Source organism: Pholcus phalangioides, unplaced genomic scaffold, assembly GCF_987345545.1.
Source record: "Pholcus phalangioides strain wild (caught in Gottingen) unplaced genomic scaffold, Ppha-v1.0 ptg000042l_1, whole genome shotgun sequence".
Classification (NCBI taxonomy): domain Eukaryota; kingdom Metazoa; phylum Arthropoda; class Arachnida; order Araneae; family Pholcidae; genus Pholcus; species Pholcus phalangioides.
The window spans coordinates 35,055,699-35,080,074 of NW_028301628.1; the positions used below are offsets into that span (position 1 = coordinate 35,055,699).

Below are 24,376 nucleotides of genomic sequence, written 5' to 3' on the forward strand. Positions count from 1 at the left end.
TTTAGTTATCTTCCAACTGGAAAAAATCGTTATTATTTAATTACAGACGGACAACGAAGATGAAGAATTATGCCAATCTTCCCATTTAAAATAGAAACAACCCAAGGTACAGATAGGTAATATTTAAAACAAATTAGACAATAAAGGTTGTAATAAGTAGTTATAAAGTAAATTACAAAGAAATTATTAGGGTATTAGGCACAGGTTTCGTTGCGAAAATGTCCGGAAGTTAAAGCCTGAATAGACAGACTTATTTTATGCCCACCTCATACAATTTCCTCATGCAATTCTGGAATTATATTATTCTGTGCCGAGACAAGATTATTATCCATAATGTTATCTAAATAATTATTCTCATTAACGCAGAAAAACGTGGGTGCCTTATTGTGCAGGAAACGATAATCTCTCGAATAACGGTATAAAGAAAAAAATTGATGATATGGATCCGTGGAAGTTTCTGGTTGCATGGATGTCTGGTTATCGACAAAAAAAGAGTAGGTTATCCATAAAGAAATAAGAATTTTCCCAACCGGAAAGCAAAGCTAATCGGAACGCATCACTGATTGGAATCCTTCGAGGTTAAAGCCGTGTTATACCTACTTACAATCTAGTAATACGTTCTTGCAATAATGAAGAGCGAAGTGAGATTCCGATTCTGTTCACGTATTGGATCTTAGCTGTGAAGATATTCAGAAAGTTGAAATAAAAAACATTTCGCGCCAAATTTATTCTAGAAATTTATTTGTCTGATTCTTGGGATACACTTTATTTTACTTGGATTTTATTTGCATATGCAAATACGAATTTCTTTTGTGACATACAGTGAACATTTTTGTATTAATGTTGATGTTTTTTTAAACCCGAGAAAGTAATTTATTAGTCAAATTTCGTGAAGTAATTTCTTTTCAGTCTTGTGCTGCAACCTGGATTCATCGCGCTGGACTATAACTCGTGAGGATCCAGGTTCGAATCCCGTTTGCGGCACAGTGGTGGTTGACTTATGTTGGTTTTTTTTTTACGGTTTTCCAACTTCGAAACGCGTCGCTCATTTGGAAAAGTCTCTCCATAGACAGCATACTGACGTTTAACATGATATATACGTCACGTGAATTGAAAACTTTGTCATCTTAACATTAAAATATGGAAGACAGATTGTGACACGATTTTTATCAAGTGCTACTAAATTCTTCTATTTTCTAATATTTTTTAAATCTTGCATTCTAAACATCAAAAACTGTCATTAATTCCCAAGATGGTGACCATTTTTAATGCAGTAGATAAAGCTTTTATCTAAAAGAATTAATAGGTGAAATTGTAACACACAGGTAATTCACATCTGTAGCAAGTGTGTGAATATAATTTTTTTAATATTTAATGTTAAATAAAGTTACAATGGAAAACTTTGCTGAAAACTAAGAAAGGTTATTAAAGGAACTGATTCGAACCTTGAATCTTCCCTCTGTTATCGGGGTGCTGTAGATGAGGTTATAACAGTTCTCAACCCTTGCATCTTCGCTCTGTCAATTAAATGCATTCCTGCTTTGAAGTCATGGTTGGGTTTAGAGAAAACGTAAATTGCGTTCATTCTTTTGAATCAATGAGAGATTTAAATTAAAATCCGATTGTTTCGAATATTTTTTGAACACGTTTTAATTCATTTACGAATGATAGAAGCATCGAACGCAGCGATACCTGCCGAAATATTGATCCTAAATGATGAAAAACGACGCAAACATTCATTTTTCTCATGAATTACGAAATTGAGAAGTTTTTGAAAACAAAATGTAAGGGAGTTTATTTATACAAACGTAAAGAAAAAATGACTAAGAATTTTGCTAAAAAAATTATAAATTGAAAAAAAATTGAAAATTTAACTGTAGGGTTAAATTGATCCCCATATTGAAAATTCAGGAGTTGAGTCAGTGGTCGGTGCTAAAATTGTACGGTTGCTTAGAAGGTAGTAGAAAATAATCCGAAAATGATGTCTAAGGAAGTTAATTTATCTATGCATATTTCTGAGTATACACTTCACTGCAGTATTGCCGTTCCTGCAGTGAAGACCGACAAGCAGGCTTCTCTTCTAGTACCGTAATTCCCGGAAGGAATTTTTTTGGTATCTTAAGTCCCCAAAAAATTGTCTTATAACAAATCTAAAAAGTTTGAAAGTTTAAAAAGTTTATTAATCATAAACGCCGCATATGTGAAATGTTTCCTTATAAAATTTAAATTTGGCCAGTATGGTGGTGGCCGATGTTCATTTTCAATAGAGTAAAAACACGCACACGCACACACACACACTCGCGCGTGCGCCCCCCCCCCCCTACTGTTCACCCTCATAAAAAGGTATTGATTTTTTTTTACAAATATAGAGGGAAATTGCTGCTGTTAGGATATTTCGAACCACTGAGGCAATACAATTAATTAGATTATTACAATTAATTAATACAGCAAATTCAATTAATTAGAGTGGATTTTTAATTTGTTACAATGGCCAATTAATGGTAAAATTATACGGTTTTCATTTATTTTCCTTTTATTTATCTATAAACTGATAAAATATTTCTCAGAAAAGTTTAATATTTGTTAGCTAAAGTTTTATTCGCAATTCCCATGGTTTTCTGTGACTTCAAAAGCCTGTGGAAACATAAAATTTCAACAGGTCTCACAGACTGACACCAATAAAGAGGCAACTCTTTCTAGATTAAAAAAAAATTATTCTACTCATACAGCTACATTTTGTACTGAAATTATACCAAAGAATGTACTTTCTAAAATACCAAAAACATTGAGAAAAGAAATTGATATAATGGGTAAAATAAATACAACATTTACATATAATTCAAGTTTCTTTGAACTGAGTTTTCAACCACCCTCTATGATTCTCCTAAAAAACATATTCAACTTTTTTTTTACAAATACGGTTGTAAATGGTTGCTGTTAACATATATTTAATCAAAAAAACACATCAGCAATTAGAGTGGATTTTTTAATTAGTTACACTGGACAATTGAGAGTAAAATGCTGTAAACAGTTTGCATCTATTTTACGGTGATCTATTACCAGATAAAATCTTGCTCACCAAAGTTGACTTTTTGCATCTTTGAATTTCATTTCCAATTTTTTCAATTCGGTGCGATCTTATGAGTATCTGGATATGTAAATCTCCAGCTTCTCTCAAAAAAATGGCACCGGCAATGAATCAACACTTTCTAGACAAAAGAGCATTGTACTTATATAGCCACATTTCATTCTGAAATGACACAAAAAGGTGTACGGTATTTTCTGTAATAAGAAAGAAATTGCGAAAAGAAATAGCCATAATGGGTGTTTTGACCATGTATGTGCCGTGTATGTTAAATCTTACCTTAAAATTGAGCTGTTACTGGAAATAGAGTGATGCTTTTGAAAAGCAAGTGATGAGTATTAAGTTGAATTTCACTTTAAAACTTTTATAAACTACCTTTTATAAAACTTGACAAATGCAACCAATAAGCTTATCAGTTGAATTCGAGCAAATGCAACCGATAAACTTATTGGTTGCATTTGTCAAGTTTTATAAAATAAATTTTTAATTTTTTTATAGTGTAATCCCGGCTTTATAGACTGTCTATGGACATTATTTATTACCGTTTTGCTCGTATCTCCAAGTAAGTAGTTGTATGGAATCTATTAATGGGGAATTGTATTATTATTGGCTGATACTTGCTGAAACTTGATCTTTTGCGATGGGGAGACCATGACATCAAAAACATATCTATATCAAGCAGTTCATCGTTGGTTAGTCCAATCAATTTCACTGAAGATCTCCACAGCAAATGTGCACTTTTTAAAATCGCCATCCTTCAGCACTACTTTTACCTCGGGATCATCATACGTTTAAGTATGAAGATCTCGAGGTACCGGTAAACTCATCAATCGGAAAAATCTTGATAAACTTTCTATCTTTTCAAACAAACTATGAAGAAAAGTATCGTCGCAAATTATATTATATCTGATGAAAAACAACAAGGACAACTACATCTGGAACGGCATGCCAAAAAAACGTTTAATGTACTAAAAAAATGTCTGTCTACGACTATACTCGGATGAAAGAAAAATTAATTCAATCAATTTACTCCACTGTATAATATTCAGATGCTTCAACAAAGAGTTCATTTCCACTAAGAAAAAGTTATTTTTTACGTAATTTTTTTTTTTTGGTTTCCGTATGATGAGATTTTCCCATTAACCCCTTTTATTTTCTTGCTGGTCCGGAGAAAAAAGTTGTTTCCAGCCTTAGAAAGGAAAAACGTTACTTGAACATATTGAGCTGAAATCGAGCGAAACAAACAAGATTTTGACCATTTGCCCAAAGTTTCTTCTGAATCATGTCCATTCTGGACGGCGTCCAAACCATGTACATCCTTAATGTTATCTAGAATTAGAATGAAATGTCTACTAGTTACGACATTCATTACATATATGATTTATGTACGAAACTTGCTTTTACCAACTTTACTGAGAAAACGTCTAATTTAAATGATATAATTTATTTTTTTATGACGCGATTGATGGGTTTAGAAATGGTTTTTGAGTCAGTTTGAAATGAATTTTCAGGACATGAGAAAAGTTATATTATATAATCTGTAGGACATATATTATCAGCTTGAACTACCTCATTATTAAGTACCACAATTCTTAGTTATTTCATGCGACTAAGTACAAGCCGAACAAAAAAGTTTGAATTTTTTCATCTTGGTAGGTTACCACCAGTAATTAAAGATATTTAGGGAGTTTCTTTGTACGCTGACAACTAAGAAGTGATTTTAGATGTCGCTTCACTAAGAAATGTTGGCACTACTCAGCATGAACAAAATTCTCAATAGATGACTGACTGATAGATGAAAGTGACTCTGACACAATTCCATGGCTCATAGACGAATACTAACTGGACAAGGAAGAACATTTGACGGTGCAAAATTAAAATTTGTGACGTTATAGCCAATAGACGATACTGTATACGATAAGTTATTAAAATATGACTGTGATAACCGTTATTATACTTAAACTTGTGGAATGAAAAATTTTTTTTTCTTGAATGGGATAATTGGAAACAGGAGGCAAAACATCATAGTTCAAATGCCGTTGCTGCTATTGACGAATCACGGGACATTACATTGCAGGTGAATAGTTGAAGTCGATTATATTTGTCACCTAAAACTGTCAATAATCACGGTAGAAGGTAAAGCAAACGAACATATGCAGTTACACACACATTTGTTTAAAAATAATTCATTTACACAGTTTTAAAATATTCAATTCAGAAAACTCAAAATCTACAGTATGGCTGGAATTTGCATGACCATCTTCTAAGAGGTTCTCTCTGAGCATTTCGGTGGTAAAATATTCAATAAAGTAGGTATTTGTAATAAATTTTTCTAAAAACATCTATTTCTTATTGGTTAGTGTAACAATATTCGGTAATGTAAAAAAAACAACAAAAAACAACGGGAAATAAATGAGCCAGGAATGTTATGAACGAACCAACGGAATCAATTAATTTTATCGGCAATGATGTGATGTACACACGACGAAAAAAAAGGGGGTAAATAATCTCACTTTTTTATTGCTTCTCGTGGTTGAGAAGGAAAAAAATAAGTGCAGTTCTCCCTGGTGTGTCCATTAATTTGTACTGAATTCTCACAGGGATTCAGCATCCGAAAGAAAGTCAGGAAAGTGGTCTTGAGGCAAAGTAAGGAATTAGAAGTGAATGGAAGAGGAAATGAAAAATGAGCATACCACTTCGGAAAAATAAATATCACCCAGAGAACAGAAATTCATTTACCAGCAATCGAAAGCCATGGGATTCACTCTCTTCCCGTGTTGCTTTTTTTTCGTTTCGTATCGATCATATTCGGTGTCTGAATCGATATTTGTATTCCCCGTTATCAAACAAATTGTTTTTTTTAGCCTCTTGAAGGAAACGCATTGCTAGTGTTATTGCACTCGAGAATTTTATTCAATGAGAATTACGCTATTCAGAATAGAGCATTGATTTAAAATCCATAAAATTTCTGACTTTGTGAATTTGATTATGCAGATCGCGAGTAAATGGCGGGACACCAAACTCTCTGTAGACCGGTGAAAGGACTTTTCTTTCTTTCAACTCCGATCACTCGCCATGGCCAATAAGTTTACTACCGAATCAGTTGTGACGGAATTTTGCAACTTCACATGACAGTCTGATTGCGTATCTCGTGTTGGAAGTGGATTTTAGCCCAGCTGCTTAAAGCAAGGGTTCGTTATCTTTCACGGCCGTGACCCAAAATTAATAACAAGCTTTGCGACCCATTATGTGTTGCGTGAAAATATTCTTCTTCTCACTCCCAGTCTTACTTTAGGACCGTTCCCCCATTTTTTTTGGCACCAGTGGCTTGTATTGTATGTGCACACGCGCTGAACAAAAAAATCATTTGTGACCCTAGGTCTCATTGGGAAAAATGTCTGACTTTATCAACATCCCTCTTATTTTGGTTGTAGTATTCTGAGACACCCTGTGCACGGGAAATATTGATTTCATAATTAAATATTTTCCATCTCTCGTCCTTTGTTAAGAACCACTGTGCTGCGTAGATACCATGAGACGGAAAATTTTTATCTAGGTATGTCGACATCACGAATGAATTTCAATCCACGTGAAGCAATAAAACGGATTTCTCTACACAAAAGAACTTCCATCTACGAATGGTGGAAAGAAAAAAAGACTGAAAGCCTGGTTTCTTTTCTGTCCACTCGACGTTCGAAATGGCATTTGGCAACAGCAAATGTTTCTTTGATATCTTCGAAGGGTTTCTTTCTTTTCTACTGTTTTATTTACTTGTTTCGGTTCCTTTCTTATTGTCAGTTGTTATGAGATGCTATTCACACCTCTCTTCTTGTGTTTTTTTCTCTCTCTCTCCCTTGCTTTTGTTTGTGATGACGAAAAACAGAAAATCTGGAGAAATAACAGAACATTCGGCCGAATCTTAGATGATTTTTTTCCCCTTGTAGGCACCGAAAGTCTTAGTTTCACAAACTACACAGATAGAAAAATGAATAAATGATCCAACACACAGAAAAAAATTCAGATTATTTCTTGGGTTCTTGTAGCACTGAAAACGGTATAAACGAATTCTATTTCCTATGAATATCTTATATCGTGAAGATTTCCACACAGTGAATGACATTCGATTTTATTTACTAATGACTATCGGAAATATCAGACATCATTCGAGGAAAAAGTTCGGTGCATTAAAAATAATAGGTGAAGTTTTGTTTTAGCATACTTCTAAGTTTCTTTATGGCATTTCAGACCTGTAAGGTAATGGTCAGATAACTGTGATAGAGTATATTTTTACTGATTATCTTAAAATTATTTGTGTTATTTTACACTTCCAGTCAGTGCCATCTAGACCGGGGCCCATTCGGGAATGTTCTGGGGAACCTTATCTACAATGGAGAGCCTGCGATTATGAGACCTTGTGATATGATTTTCGAGTATATAAATTGACTGGATGATAATTCCAACCCGATATGGGTTACTTGAAACGTCACTCGCCCGGAACTCATGACTTCCTTGAGACGGCCCTGCTTCCAGGCTTGACCTTACGAGAAGTAAGAGGGCCACAAAAAATTTTCTGCTCTACGTATTTCAACATTTCGGCAACGGTACTGTCCACAAAACGTGTTTTCTCCCATGCTTTATTATTTACGTCTCGTCAGAAATGAAAATTAAGACAAAACCTAGTTTTTTGAGAGTTTTTTTCACTAAATTTTGAGATTTTGAAAGTTGAAAAAAAATCATATAAGCCATGCATGTTTAAGTTCTTAAGTTGTGTCCTGTTTTGTATTCAAAATTTTGTGATGATTGTTCGAGAATTTTATAATCTTATTGGTATCAAAAAATAGAGAAGATTAGTTTTATGGGTTTTATTTTTATTAATTTACACAAATACAAAATATGTACATATATACACACAACATCTATACATATTCAAGCATATATAACACACACACACTTTTGACCTCAAGGGACATGAATGTTCTTCCAGCACGGCCTATGAGGAATTTCCTTATTGATATTATTTTAGCAACAGCATATTGTGGTTTGTGTGTGTGTGTGTGTGTGTGTATTTTTTTTTTTTTTTTTTTGTATTTCTGAAACAAAGAAATTTTACATTCAGATGGATTATTATATTGTATTGTTGTATTATTGTTGTTATATAAATTCTAGTCCATAACTTAAAAATATGAAATTCATTGAGTCTCTTTAAACGGGAGCGTCAATCTAATACAGTCGAACTTGGTGAATTTGAAGTACAAAGTGTGTGTGTCATTGGAAAAATTATCAAAATTCGAATTATCCAATTAATCGGATCAGTGAAATCACTACAAATTACAGCTTAATCATCAACATTCAAAGTTATCAATTATAAACATTTTTACGAAATTGTTACGAAACTTTCTCCCAAAATTTTAATAATTTATAATTATAATATTATTGAATAATTAAAGTATTATTGATCTTAGCTGCTGCATTATTCCACTGTTCTGGAATCAGCATCTCTACAGAATTTCTTCACCACGCTCAAAGCACGAATTATGGAAACAATTGATGACTATCCGTTATGAAAATTATTTCGCAAATTTTGCTTATCATTCTTATTGCTTATATTATTCTTATAACGGGAATATTTTCTCAATAACGTATTACAATCTGAACTCTCAGACATTTTCCATACTCTTGACGACGACAAAAAAAGATTCAGATTTTGAATGGTACACCTTGATCTACAGGTTGAAAAAATAATCGGTACTAAGTGGTCCATATTCTAAATTTTAACCATTTTCTTCGAATATCTCCATCGCCGACAACACATTTTCGTTCGTAAGTTGCAATATTTGGAGTCTCTGCACCTTAATATTCCCTGAATAGAAAATTAATTCGTGTGACTTAGTATAGTGTACATCGTGTGCACACACAATTTATTGAAATAAAAAGTACAGGATATGAAATAATATGGGTATATATTTTCGCCTACACATAAATATATTTATACTTTTGAAACATTTGAGCAGGGAACATCTCTAGGGATGGAAACTGTCAGATTTATTGCCGCAAATATACTAGTGATATACACAAATATACTAGTGCCCGTACTAGTGATATACAGAAAATATTTCGAGCCATTCATTTACTCACGATGTCTTTCTGTCACCGCCGAAAACATCCGAGAAGTGTGAAAATATTCAATCTCTAGAATTTTATGTGCTGGAAAATTTGAAATTATAGGGTCAAGAATCCGTAGAGAAATATCAACCTATAATAAATGTTTGATTCTATATTTTATGTGTGTCGAGGAATTATAGTCTCTTTTACAGATTTTAGTATTGCAGAAATACTCGGCTGTTGACCGGAAAAGTGGCATATACGTAAAGTATGGCAGTCACGGTGTGGTTTATAAGCGTATTTGAAAATATTTTACGATTTTCAAACCCATAAAATAATGGTCACCTACTCAAGTGGATTGCGAGACTTTCACTTGTTATAGCAGGAGCAGTCGACGAGATTCACTGGCGTGCTACTTGATGACTTTCCCGTTCATCAAAGGTCGACTTTAATATACAGGGTGTCCTGTAAGTCCTAATGCGGCTTTTATTTCATTAACCATTCTTTGTAGAAGTGTTGTTTCAATTTAAAGTGTAAATACTCAGTATGGGTTCAAAAATCATTCTATATCAGTTTTGAGAGTGAGGATACAGTGTGTGTGTGTCACAAAATGAAATATTTAAGTTTTTATACGGTCTCCCTGTCCTCTAACTTCCAATTAGCTGGTGGCCTGTCTTTTTTTGAGTCCAACTAAAGAGATCCTATGTTTTTAATAATCGTAGTCCGTTGATTTTTGCTGTTATTTCAAAATTTGTCTCTTCTCTTTTTAATTAAAATATATCAGTGAATATTGCTGTTAAAAACATGGTATATTTTTTGTTGGTCTCAGAAAAAGACAGGGCAACAACTTTCTAATTAGAGAGCAAGAGAGCCGTATAAAAATTTAGATTATTTATTTTGCGACACACTGTCACTCTCAAAACTGGTACAGGGTAATTTTTGAACGTATTTTAAGCATTTTTGTATTGGATGAGATCAATAAGCCACATTAGTACTTACAGGACACCCGGTATGCAGCGAGGCAGTTTTATTTTCAATCCCCTTTAACACTTTGTGTGATTTTATAAATCTCTCAACACGAAAAATTTCAACAGCTCTCAAAAACTGGCAACGATAAGAAATCACATCTTTCTAGATCAAGAAATATTGTACTTATATAATCGTATCCAGCATAAAGGACACTAAAAATGTGTCCCAATCCCTCAATTCACTAGCTTCATTTCTCGCAATTGGCGACTTTAGTAATGATTGGCGATTTTATCTAAAATATTAACGAAACAATTAGAGATGGAATAGATGTAATGGTATTTTTGACTATGTATTTGCATATACAGGGTGATTCTTTATGCATTTCGCATATTCCGCTATTTATACAAGATAGAAAATATCTTCCATGGTTTTCAGTAATTTTAGGGTATTTTTCCATGACCTCTTCAGAATTTAAGGCAAATGTTCTTATTTTGGAGATTTATTTTTGCACATTTCCGCAGAATAATGCCCCATGTATACAACTCCAACAATAAAGAGGGATTTATTTTCCCCAAGCTCACTCTTTTCCCTAGCTTCATTTCCCGCGATTGGCGATTTTACCAATAATTGGCAATTTCATCTACCTAATTTTTTGGAAATGATTGTCGATTTTTCGGCGATATTAACAAATATTATCAGTTTTTGTTAACCCTAAAAACATCAGTTTGCACCTTTTTTGACAATGATTGGCAATTTCCTGTAAATTTACGCATTTTTCTCGAAAAAATATGGCCAGCTTATTTATAAAACATATTTTTAGATTTCTACAGCACATTTTTAATTTTTAGATTTCTACAGCACATTTTTAATTTTTAGTTTTTTAGAGCATAAAATTGGAATTCAAATATATCTGTGAATCGCATTTAGAAACAAAGAATTTTCTTTGTTAGGTTCAGGAGATACAGGGCAACAACTTCCCAATTGAATTTTTGGGCGCAGGGTGTCCGTATGATAGTTTTTATTTCTTTTTTTTTTACTTTGATAACTGTACAATCCCTTTGCAACATGAATGATGTATCCTAGTTCTACATATTATTTGTATACTTTTCGAATTGGAAGTATGTATCCAATTCGTATCTAGTATCAACGATTCGCCAGTTAAATGCGGCAAGGGGAATTATATCATCGCCCTGTAAGTGTGTATATGCTTGTCAATAAATTGTTTGCGAGGAAATAGACGTATCAAACATTAAAATTCCCAAGTAATTTCACCTACTGTACAAAACACCCTCTGTCGACGAAACCTCACACTAAATTAATTTTATGTGTTTATACAAAACATCAACAAAAATTTAGTATTTCAGATTTTTTTGTTTTTGCCAAACAAAATTATATTAATTGCAGAATATTTAATAAATTGTAAATACTCATTCAAATAATTTGAAGATATATATTATGATATATATTATAAACATTAATTTGTATTCTACATAAAAAGATATAACTTAGTGATTGCATATTCCACGAGTTTCAGTGTCAACCGTGGGGCTTGTTCATGGGATTTTCCTCGCCGTTAAAGAGTCTGATTGTAAGGGGTTGCTGTAACAATGCATTACTGGTTTACGTTAATGTCGATTCTACCTCAATCCTGGAGCACAGGAAAATAGTTCAATCTGGAGAATTGTTGCAGCTAACAGTCCCGATTCCTTCTCGGGAGTAATAGCTAAAATTGTGAAAAACGAGATGACTCGCTCCGATGGATATTTTGTTTATTTATTTCACAATAAGATCCTCATTTCGTTTTTTTTTGTATCCTGTGTATAATATGTAAGATAATATGATGAGATGGCATGGGGGGGGGGTTGAATTGCTGTTAAAATATACCTCCATCCTAATATGTGTACATGCATCCGCCTTAACGAAACCCCGAAACTTTTCTCAACTCCCAACCCCATCTCGTCTGTAATCACCACAAAATTTGTTAATCGCGACAGTACCCAATTGTCCGGGGGAAATATGTTGTAAAAATTTTGTATGTTTTTTATTTTGATACAAAATAAAGTGTTCCAGACTCTTCCACGAAGCTGGGCTGGAGGAGATCTCGGCAACGAGATAAGTCCAGTGGCAAAGTTCTGGCGTTCATTCATTCAGCTAAAATTGTCTACAGACGATGCAACCTGAACCGTGTGCGGTTTGAAAAGAAAAAGTCAACACCGTGAGAAGAACAACTGTTAGCCAGTAAAATATGGAAAGGGTAATTATGGAATCATCCCGTATACAGGGCGAATCCAATCTATTCTGCTAAACGAAACGGGATGATACACAAGCCCAAGTGGATCATGAAACAACTCTGTCCAATCCCAAACCGTTTTCAAGTTATGGTAGATAATGATTACGGGGGAAAAAATGCATCAAGTCAGAATTTGTGAAGTTTTTGACAGATCAATACGCGAACTAAGCACGCATTTGGAAAGAGCAGAAAAATGTTGTAAATGTTGACACCAATTTCATCGAAACACTTGGTTTTAATAGCGAGCTACAAGCGCTGAAAGATTGGCAAAATCGAACTGCCGCCAAAATTTTTAATCGCCAATTCTTCAAACACCATTCCAGCTACAATCGGTCGAATTTGCCAAAAAACTGTCCATTCCACCAGCTTACGAAAGAGTTTACAATAAACATATCGGTTTTCTGGTTCAGGGGAAATTTAGTCTTTTGTTTGCAATACATCACTGAAATCTGCGTTCGTCGAAATAATTTTAGTAGGTTTTGGCGACAATTCGATTTTTCACTTCATCGATCTCTCAGTGCTTGTAGCTCGCCATTAAATACGAATATCCCGTGGATAGAGGTAGGGTCACCTTATAGAATTTTTTGTGCAAAATCAAATTGCCGCCAAAATCTCTAACCGCCAATACCGAATTTTCATCGAATATCTACTTCAACAGACGCTGATTTCAGTGATGTATTGCAAACGAAAGGCTGAATTTCTCCCGATGTAAGAAAACCGATGGGGTGATTCTGAAAGATCAATACTAGATGAATGTTATTGTAAGCTGTTTCGGAACTTGGCGGAATGGACAAGTTTTCTGCAACTTTGGCCGATTGTAGCTAGAAGCGTGTTTGTAGAATTGGCATATAAATATTTTGGTGACAATTCGATTTTGAATTTTGCCAATCTTTCAGCGCTTCTACCTCGCCATTAAATTCAGATATTTCAATGAAGTTGGTGTCACCTTATATCATTTTTTTCTGTTCTTTCCAATCAAGTGCTTAGTTTGAGTATAGGGATTTCAGAAAATTCACAAATGCAATTTTTTTAGACTTCACACATATTTTTCCATAATCGATTATCCCAGGTACGTCATTTCAACTTTTTTCCAAGAGGGACGGGGCAAAGCACATGTACTTAATGTATGTAAATATATATATACACACCATTTTTAGTGTATTTTCAAAAGCCAGGGGTGGGGCAACGGCCCGCCCCTGCCCTCCCCTAAATGACGGGCCTGGATTATCCCCTATAACTCGAAAACGGTTTGAGATAGGACAGGGTTGTTTCATGATCCACTTGGGTTCATCTATCACCCCCTTTCGTTTGGCACAATAGGTCAGATTCACCCTGTACACACAGTGAGACAGTTTTATATCCAATTCTCTCATTTTGGTGTGATTTAATAAATCACTGAACACGCAAAAGTGAAATATCTCTCAAAAATTGACACCGACAAGTAATCAACTCTTCCTAGATGAAAAAAAATATATATATTGCACTTACACAGCCGTATCGTGTACTGAAATTACACTAAAATATGTACTTTATAAAATACCAAAAAAATTTTTGAGAAGAAATTTGTATAATATATTTTTTGACCATTGCTATTTCTCATGTAAATTAAAATATACACTGAGCCATAGAGGGTAAAGTTCAGCCATATACGAATCACATTTTTGAATCACCGTATACAATATAAAAAATATGTAATTATTCAAGTAAGAATGCTGTGAAATTATTGACATAGATAATACTTAACTAAACCGTATTTTCATCGACGCGTAAAACATTCAAACAAAAATTCCAATCTATGTGTGATGTTAATTAACAACTTATTAAAATTCATAAGTAATTCAAACATGAACTAACTTATACTTAATATATGTAATTATGCACAGTAAGTAAAGGTAAGTTTTGTGTGTATTTTAATTCAGTGTGTGAACCGAGATGAAACAAAATTAAATTAGTGATTGGATATATTAATTGCATAGATGATAGAATGAAGATTGAGCTCTAATTCCTTACATAATCATATAAAAAACACACATTAAATCTTTATCTGTAATTAGAATAATTAGAAACATTAATTATCCATCCCGTTTAAATTCATCGATTTTCTGATTTTAATTATTATTCATCATACTAAGTTCTTTTATGACGCATCTTTGCTGACATAATATATAAATGCAAAGTAAAATATAATTATTTGATGAGAAAAACCAAACAAAACCCCATGTGATGAAAAAAATGCCGGGATCATTTTTGGTGATTTTTATGATGGAAATATTTAGTCATGTGAAAATTTATGTAGGTTTTATCCAAACTCTGTCAAATTTTGAATGCGTGTAGTTAAGAATTAAGAAACCCTGCTATACTCTGTAGTAGTAGAAAAACATTCCCCTCTGATAAGATGCACCATTGGGCATCTTAGGAATCAAGACATTGTGGAAGCATATAACAGTGCAGCTGAAGCTCAACTATATTTGGAAGCGCGTCACGATATTTTTCCGCATAACAGAACATGTATGTTCATAAGCATGACATGAATGCCACAACTCTGCCAAAAGTCATCCCGTTACCTATATCTCTCTCACCCTGGCTTTGTGGGAAAAGCCGGGAATATCTGATTTTAATCAGTTACTTCTTCGTAAAAAATAAGGATTCCAAGAGAGAGAGAAAAATAGGAATGTCTATCTCCTTCCAGATGGACATAAATCACCCTATATCTGTTATTTATCAACTTATTTTTTTAAAGTTTTCAAAATATTTTTTTAAAGTTTTCAAAATATTTTTACAGTGATATTTATACAAAATTTTGTATCATACCGACCATTTCAGAAAACCCTGAACACTCTAACGTAACGCCTCCTCAAAAACCCTCTTATTTCGGCAATGACGAGCCCAGAAAACTCTGTAAAGCAGGCTTCTTTCGCGAACATGTTTTCTATTCCACCCCAAACCTTCCAAATCATCGTGGATGGAGTCACTTTTAGTTTATAGTAGTGTTTCCCAGAGTTGGGGCAATATCACCCCCCCCCCCCCTCCCTATGGACGATGGAATATTCCAGATGGCGACTGAAGCAACGGGTATAACATAGGATTTCATGGGTTTGCTTGAGTTGAGGGCGATGAGCGAAAAAAAAATTGAAGAAGGGGCCGATGGAACAAAAATTTTGGGAAACCATGGTTTAAAGTATTGATAATCAAAGAAGAGAGACGGAATTATTATTTTATTACTTATTATTTATATATAAAGTTAATAAAAATATTACATTTGATTAATGAAAAACACCCAGGAGACATCTAGTTCTCACACTGGTTGTTACTATGAAGTTAATTTATAAACACTACAATATTGTCATAAAGTATAAAATATAATTACAGTGTTTAGTAATTTTAGAGAGAAGAAAAAATGAAAGAACCAAAATACATACATATACACACATATAATGCATAAGATATATATATATATATATATATATATATATATATATATATATATATATATATAATACAATATAATGATGCAACGGGCAGGAGGTGCATTATTACTTATATAAAAAACGTATTAATCAACATGAGATTATATAATAGGATTTGAAATAATACAGCAGAGTTGATAGCAGCAAGGGAACTTTAAATGAAAACTTAACCAGTTGGAGCGGGAAGTCAATCTGTAGCAAAGAAGGGAGTGTGAATTTGTGGAAGAAATCAAAAGTAATTTCAATATTGACTATTTGTAATAAGTATTGTTTAAGAAGTTTTTTTGAAAATCGATAATGTAGATGGCTGTATGAGATCATTTGGAAGGCTATTATAAAATTTAGGAATGAGGAAGCTAAAATATTTTTATGAATTAAAAGCAGAAAATATAAGAAATTAAGTCTATTGGAAGTTCGTGACGTATTCAAAGGTAAAGAGAACTGTTTTTTCTTGATTAAAAGTATGGATCTAAAAAATATAAACGCCTTAAGGGTAGGATATGTAGGTGTGGGGAAAGTTCATCTGTGGGAATGATGTAAGTTCTCATCAAAATTCTAATAGCTTTTTTCGTGAGGAAATTAAGGTAATAATATTTATTTAATATAATAGTTATTTTCCTTCCTTTCGGGTTAGTACAGAAATATGCGTATTTATCCCCAAGGTTTATTGTTATCGGAATTGAGAGAAAAACACTAGCATCTGCACAAAATCAACATAATCATCTTGAAAAAAGACGTGGCATTTTACAGGGGTTTAGCGATTCAACTGTGCCAGTTCTAGTGCGTATCAAGTGAAATTTTAAAAACCACTCGGAGGAATAATCTATTTTTAACCTATTTTAATGCGTGATTATTCAATGTTTAAAAGTAATTCAAGTTTCCAACACCATACGACGTGTGACACACAAAAAAAAAATCAATTTTCTCTAGTTCTATCACTTCCCTAGAGACATCGGTTAAAATAAGAATCTGATGGTAGAGAACAAACGGTTTCTGATCTCAGTAAAAATCAGTTCCATACTATCAGTAATAGAAAAGAGAAAAGACAGGCCTTAATGTTCCTCTTGGTCTCGTTCACCCCGTAGGAATTTCTCCCAATGTAACGCCGTAGCTCTAAATCACTCCTCGTCTAAGATTTCCGAGGGAACCCTTAAGGAAGAGAGAGAGAGTTTCTTTTACCAATACGTTTATCACTGACAGTCATCCTGAATGGCAGGGTTATCCATCTATCCTTCAAGTCTAATATTGGATGCAGGCGGGATTTTCAGTGTCTTATAGCACTTCGATCTCGGCTCCCCTCCTCTTTTTCTACATTATAAGGCAGTAAGATATATATATATATATACGGTAAGGATTTACGATTTCGGCTTGGGGTAAAAAAAAACGGGTAAGATATCTAAAACAAAATAAAATATAGGAAAAGATATTCCGTGAAAGAAATGATCACCAGGAGAGACGAGAAAAAAGACTGAGTCAATGGCGTGTGAGGAAAGTGTTTCCTATAGTATGGCTTCACATTTGCTTAAAAAAAAATACCGGGTACAAAAATACTTTCACTTTTTTCCATGGGAACATGGTAGCATGTTTACAGATCGATATTTTGTGACAAATGAGTGAGAATTGTGACAATAAATGGACAGAATAATCTTAAATAGAACACGAACGGTGATATTTTAATAAAACGATTAGAAAATATGCAGCGATTATTTACAAAATGAAAAACTTCATCGATGAATGTTTTTTAAAAGATTCATTTTACGCATGAATGTATTCAGTTTATGTTATCAGTATAGAGAAAAACGATGTCACTCTCCGCTGTTCATACGAACTACGAAAACCTGGATAACTAAGCCGAGATTGAGATGTAGTTCGGAAAGGAAATTCACATTCCTCTGTGGAGAATCGAACCACCAATCTCTCATTGTCCGGACGAGTGTTCTAACCATCGAACTACAGAGGACAGGCGTTTTCCTTCCTTACAGCATATGTGTGAATGATGAACTTCACTGTGCATGGACAGCCTCCTAGCTCAGTGAATAGCTCTTACGACGTTAGTCCCTAGATGGCGGCATATAGAGAGAAACGATGCCACTCTGTCGGTGGTTAGAACACTCGCCCGGACAGTGAGATATTGGTGGTTCGATTCCCCACAGAGGAATGTGAATTTTCTTTCCGAACTATATACATCTCAATCTCCGCTTGGTTATCCAGGCTTTCATTCTTCGTATGCAATCAGTGCCTGGGGTCGAGCATATTACGAGAATATTCGGAAATTAGATAATTTAAATACAGTCGAATCCAGTTATGACGAACTCCAAGAGACCGGAGAAATGACTTCGCTATAACGAAATTTCGTTATAAAGGAATTACAGGTTTTTGCATTGTTCCTATGAAAACTTATCTAGGGGGATTGGAAAATTGAACGTTAAAACGGGATCTCATTGCATAAGATCTCAAATACTTAACTCAAATCAACTTAATATGAAAACGAAAATCATATAATATCTGAATAGATCACGAAACCTTTTTAATGAATATATTGTAAGAGTATATAAAAAGCAATGTGAACAGAGTATAAGTGAGGAGTACAATAACAAGAAAGAGAAATGAGATGTATGATAATTATATTATATTGGGCTTCACAATAAATAACTTAATTCCCTTCTTTTATCCAGAAATATACAAACGGAAATACATTGAAACATATCTAATAAATATAATAACGCTGTTGCTGAAAAATATTCAATAAATTAAGTCCTTTAGGGGGTTTCCTCTACGGGAAGCATTTTTCAGTCCCTTGAGTCCCTAGTGTACTCACTGTATTACGTGTGTAAGCATTTGTGTATTATGTACTTGCATTTGTGTATTATGTACTTGCATTTGTGTATTATGTACTTGCATTTGTGTATTATGTACTTGCATTTGTGTATTATGTACTTGCGTTTGTGTATTATGTACTTGTATTTGTGTATTATATGTGTCTATATTATGTTTGTAGAATAAAAGAAAAAAATAGTACACATTCAAGTCATGTTAATGCGACATAAATCGTACTGATATTTAGAATTTTGGATTTATGTGATACGGAGATAAGGTTATACCAGACGTCCTCCTTTTTGATGACGTTTCAAGCGTCCTCCAATGTTTCGAAAATTCGTCTTTTTGTTCTCCTTTTCCGGTTCTTGGATTTATTTTATTTTTGTTTTTGGAATTTTTTTTCTACGTGAAATGAATATATGTAAGTATAGGCCTATCTTTTCATTGATCTGAGTGCCCCCGCCAAGCATTGACCAATAGCTATCAAAATTCCTAGAATTTTTTCCTGTTTTGCGTTTTTTTTAGCAGTTTTGTGTTAGTTGGGAAAAATTAATTAGTTGTATATGGCCGGTTTTATTGGTCAGTGAGCAGTGGCGCCATCGGTTGTGGAAATTAGAAAAATTCACGTTACTAAAGGTGCGTACACAGGCGTACTCCTTTCTCAGTTTAAGGGGTTCGGGTTCTGTCTAGGTTCGGGCAGCCGATAAATTGGTCTGTAAATGAAACAATAAGATTTGGAGGTCTGTGACAAGTGTTCTGGAGCTGAATAGAGTGCATTTCAAGTATTGCGAGCGATTTTCATGACCATGCGAGCCACACACGCCCCCACGTTAATATTCAAAGGAGGAACCGCTGACGTATAAGGAACATTTATGGGCGGCAATATAGTCAATTATATTGGGTTTCCGGGTTGTTAGGCCATGGTCTAATGATTTTAATTTCGGACGTTTTGCCCACATCTGTGGCAGAAATCGTCTAATTTAAGATCTTCAAGATGATGGTCACAGATGTGGGCGAAACATCAGAAATTTAAATTATTAGATCATGTCCTAACAACCTGGAAATCGTATTTACGATCAATTCACAGACTTCATTTCATTTGATAGGCAATATAAAAATGAATACCCCTACTTCGTAATGAAATGAATTTTCTGAAACATCGTAAAGAGTTTGTTTGTCCATTTTAATGATTATAACTACCCATCAGCCACCCATAAGGTCTGGGACCCCTCAAGGATCGGTCCTCTCTCCGTTACTGTTCTTAATTTAAATCATTGACCTTCCAGAATCCCTCAACTGCACCACTAGATAATTTGCTGACTAATTTACCGTATCATTCACCATGAATCTGATCAATAAATTCTCCAACATAACCTTTTTTTTTAAACCGAGCACAACTCAGTTCTATCACCACCTATGGACGATTTACTACCTAGTGAGTTGCGCCGGAAGTGTAACTGTGTCTGTACCTAACAGTCTGAATGCGTATGTAGTGTTGTGTTTGATTTTTTCAGTGCCGCCATCTATATTTCAGAAGTGAAGTGAGTGATGTGTTATGATTGAATTACATTTGTGCTGTTTGTAGGTCTGTTGCTCTCTTTGGCGAGACTTTTCTCTAACATAACCTGGCTTCCATCGCGAACTGGTGTTCTTTATGGCAAATGCCAATGAATATCTCAAAAACGGTTCACATGAAAGTTACCCTTAAATTACTTCCTCTTGAATACGCGTACTCTACCAATAATTGAACGTAATCTCAAGTTTCTCAAATCATATACCTCGGTGTAATGATCTCAGCCGACCTATGCTGGAACAAACATGTTGGCTACATTTACCAAAAGTGCCTTAACCAATTTTACTTCCTCCGTCGCAACCTGCAAAATACACTCCACTCGCGGTACCTCACACTACTGTCACCAAACTTTTTTCTGACCCGTTCTTTCCTACGCCGCTGAAATCTTGGACCCCTACACTTCCAGTAATATAGACAAACTCGAATCAATCCAAAATAAATCCACCCGATTTGCTCAAGACTGCTGGTCATCTTTCGCTTCCGTGTCCGAACTTCTCCTCCCTCCCTCCCTCCCTCTACTCTTCGTCTCATTTGTCGATTAACATTGTTTTATAAAGGTCTTCATGGTCAATTCAGCATAGATACTTCTGGAATTTTAGACAAACTATCCTACATCTCTCAAAGACTCGACCATTCCCTTAAATTAAAACCTATTTTTGCTTCCACTGACTGCTTTAAATAGAGCTTCTTTCCGCATACCATTGGTGAGTGGAACAAACTCCCAAGCTCTATTGTCGAATTCCCCACTATCACTTAGTTTCTTGTCCAATATGAAACAATATATTTGTCATTTTCAATCGCATCCTCTTGTATAAGCCCCAGGGTCAATAATATTGTATAAATAAATGAATCGAACATGATGATCGCGTTTATCCGAAATATATGCTCGATTAGGTTCAAGTAATGACTATACTTGAACCTAATCGAGACTAATCAATATAATGACTCAACTTCAACATCGCGATGAGTTGATATTCATGCTGAGTGGAAAAAAATGTTGAAAGCATTTCTCTCTTAAACTTAAATATTCAAACATTCTTAGTTTTAACACTCACAAACTAACTTTTATACTTGGAATTAAAATGTAAATTTAATTATATATTTAACAACTTATGTGCATACAGGAAACTATTAAATTTGACTACAGCTGTGCTATTACACGACACCAATTACACAGGTTGATGATAAAAGCACAAAATCTAACCATCTACTTTCATTATTCCCTCATATAACCAATGCAAATTTGAATATGACCAATATTTCTCAAAGTACTTCTATTTTAATGACAAAAAGTTTCTGCTCCTAAAGTCTTATCAGGTAATGTCTTTGTACATTAAGAGTCTATAATTACGTACAATGCGTAATTTCTTCTCTGTTTTATAACCGCGTTAATCGAGAAAAACTTTCATTATATTCTAAAGGGATCAATTTCCATTAAGTGATTCGAAAACTAACAGCGAATTTTTACTTTTCTCCTCAATTAAAATTGACCATTTATTTCATTTTTTTACTTGAAACTTAATTAAAACAGGCGAGTGCATAATTAGTTCAATTATATTAATTAAATGAAATCTCTTCTAGAAATAACGATATTTCTTTTTTTTTTTTCTTTTCAGTTGATATAACAACGTGTTTAATAATTCATTTTTCGACATCTTGCAGAGAGGGTTTCTTCACAAAGGTAATTTTCAATTAAGTCTGAAGTTTTCGATATTTAACCATTTTCTATGTAAAAAATGATTTTTAGACAACTTCAATGTGTCTGTGTAAAAAACTGACAACTATCATTAGGAAAATATACTTCATGGTTCCTCACAAGAGTTAGACTGACAGAGATCCATCAACACAGATGCATATTTTAAATTTTTACGCTATAAATTCACTGGAAAGAGCCCCCCCCCCATAACTGGAACTTCCAAAAGATCTGGGTGAATTAGCCCTGGTGTAACCTGAGGGAAGGGGGGGGGGGGTTCCAGGTAGTTTTCTTGATTTCCGAAAAATACTGTTCTGATGAATTCCGTTTTCAATGCAAAAAATTAAACTGAAGAGAAAAAAAATATATCGTATTTCAGGCAAATTACACACATAGGGTTTCTCAGTTTTTCTTTATTATTCCCATGAACCAATGAATTGCCTGGAAAAAATTTACCGCCCACTAATTACACTTGACACCAATAAGATTGCGTCCAACATCGCAATGTGCGATTCCGAATGATTTCGACCTGCTGAATACGAATATCACCATGAAAAAAAGTGTTATTGACTCTTGTTTTTGAGATATTACCCTGGTAGCAGTGAGAAAGTGTTTTACTAACGTTATTATATGGTATAACATATAGCAAGTACTATAGAACAACGTTACCAGGGAAAATGGTCACCCTCGATGCTGGCTGACTATCTACTGTTGGGCAATTCTAAGAGATGTTCTTAATGTACAAGCGATGCTATGAAAAACAAAGTACGTGTCGGACGCCGATAAATGTGTGTTCATTAAACCATGTGTTGCAATACATTTGCGTTTCTATGTGTTCGTGTTGTGTTTTTATATATCTTAAAATGTTTTGCCTCTATTGGTGAAGTTTATATATATATATATATATATATATATAGTGCAAAACTGAGGTAATTATTTTTCTCAGAACTAATTAATGATTGGAATTTCTCATATGATTTCAAAAAGTATCTATACTTACATGTTTTAGACTAGAGCTCCTGGAAAACCTAGGCCTTTGACCTTTGAAGACCGGACACACCCCGCTTCCCATCTCAGAGAGATATCGAAGCGTTCCCGAAGGATGGGTGTATCCGGAAAGTTTTATTAAAAACAACATAACATGACCACCTCAGACGAAGGCAGCAGAATAAAATAATTTACATAAAAATTGATCGTCAGCCCCTTAAGTCATATAACAAAAAAAATAAAATCTAAACAATCAACGCCAATGGGCAATCAAAATTATAAACGTTATTATAAGATGGTGGTGTATAGCCGTCCATCCCATAAATATCTAGTAATAATTTGAAAATATCTTTCAATATATATGATGTATTCGTGGGTATTAAATGTGCTATTTCAAAGAAACCCGTAGCTAACCCACAACAAATTTAACACACCACAAATTTATGGTTAAATTTGTCTTCAGAATACCGAGTTACATAAGAAATAACTGCTTTTGTTTTTGGACGCAGAAAATTTGTCGAAATTTCTTGTCTAGGTTTATGTGATCTAATTTTTTTTTGTTGAACTTATGGTTATACAGTAATATGGTTATATGTTATACAGTATCAGAAATATTATTTCTAATACTGTATTATCACAAAAATTAGAAAAAATAAAACGAAGCTTTTACTTTGGACATGTTGAATGTATGGCAAAATCCGTGAAGCGATGAGCTAGATAAAAATCAGTCTGCTGAGCCAATTTACATAAGATAAATTAATTTTAAGTGTCTTCTATTGGACAATTTTCGAACTAGCAAGAATTTTCGACGATATTCCTGATTTTAATCATATTTACACTACCGAATTATTATTTTTTCATTTCTATTGATCTTTAAATTATGTAAAAATTTTGGTAAACATCCTAGAATATCTCGGATAATTGAAAATGAATTATGCTTTATAAAGGCAGTAAGCTTTCAATTTCATATAACCGACAAAAATGCATTCAAATTAACTTGTTTCCAGAAAAGGAACTAATGCGATTAAAGTAAAAGTAGAGGCAATTTTTTGAATAATTGATATCGTAATAAATCCTGTTATTCTTATCGTCACATCTGTATTTACGGCATATAACATCTTAAATGCTCCAAACTTAAACCGCTTTTATCGACTTCGAAGGAATGTTTAGAATTGACATGCAAATGAAGCAATAAAGTTCCACGTATTTCACGCGCTCGGGAAAAATCAAAGTGAAAAATCAAATCTCCCATTGAAAACAATTGTTAAATGTTTGGCCATTTATATTCTAAATAGAATTATCTTAGCAAAGTAATCACGTGTTGCCATAACAGTTACTGGTTTCCCAAATGGAGATAATGTCTGATTTTATGGTGGCCATTTAAAGAAGTATA

The 24,376-nt window shown here is 33.8% G+C and overlaps 1 long non-coding RNA gene across 1 annotated transcript in view; it reads left to right on the forward strand.

Moving 5' to 3' along the window:
* Nucleotides 1-24,376, forward strand: part of LOC149064941 (uncharacterized) — a 68,398-nt gene that overhangs the window by 38,483 nt on the left and 5,539 nt on the right. The window contains exon 2 of the long non-coding RNA XR_016195735.1: nt 21,920-21,984. This is a non-coding gene — a long non-coding RNA (uncharacterized LOC149064941). The remainder of the gene's footprint in view (nt 1-21,919; nt 21,985-24,376) is intronic.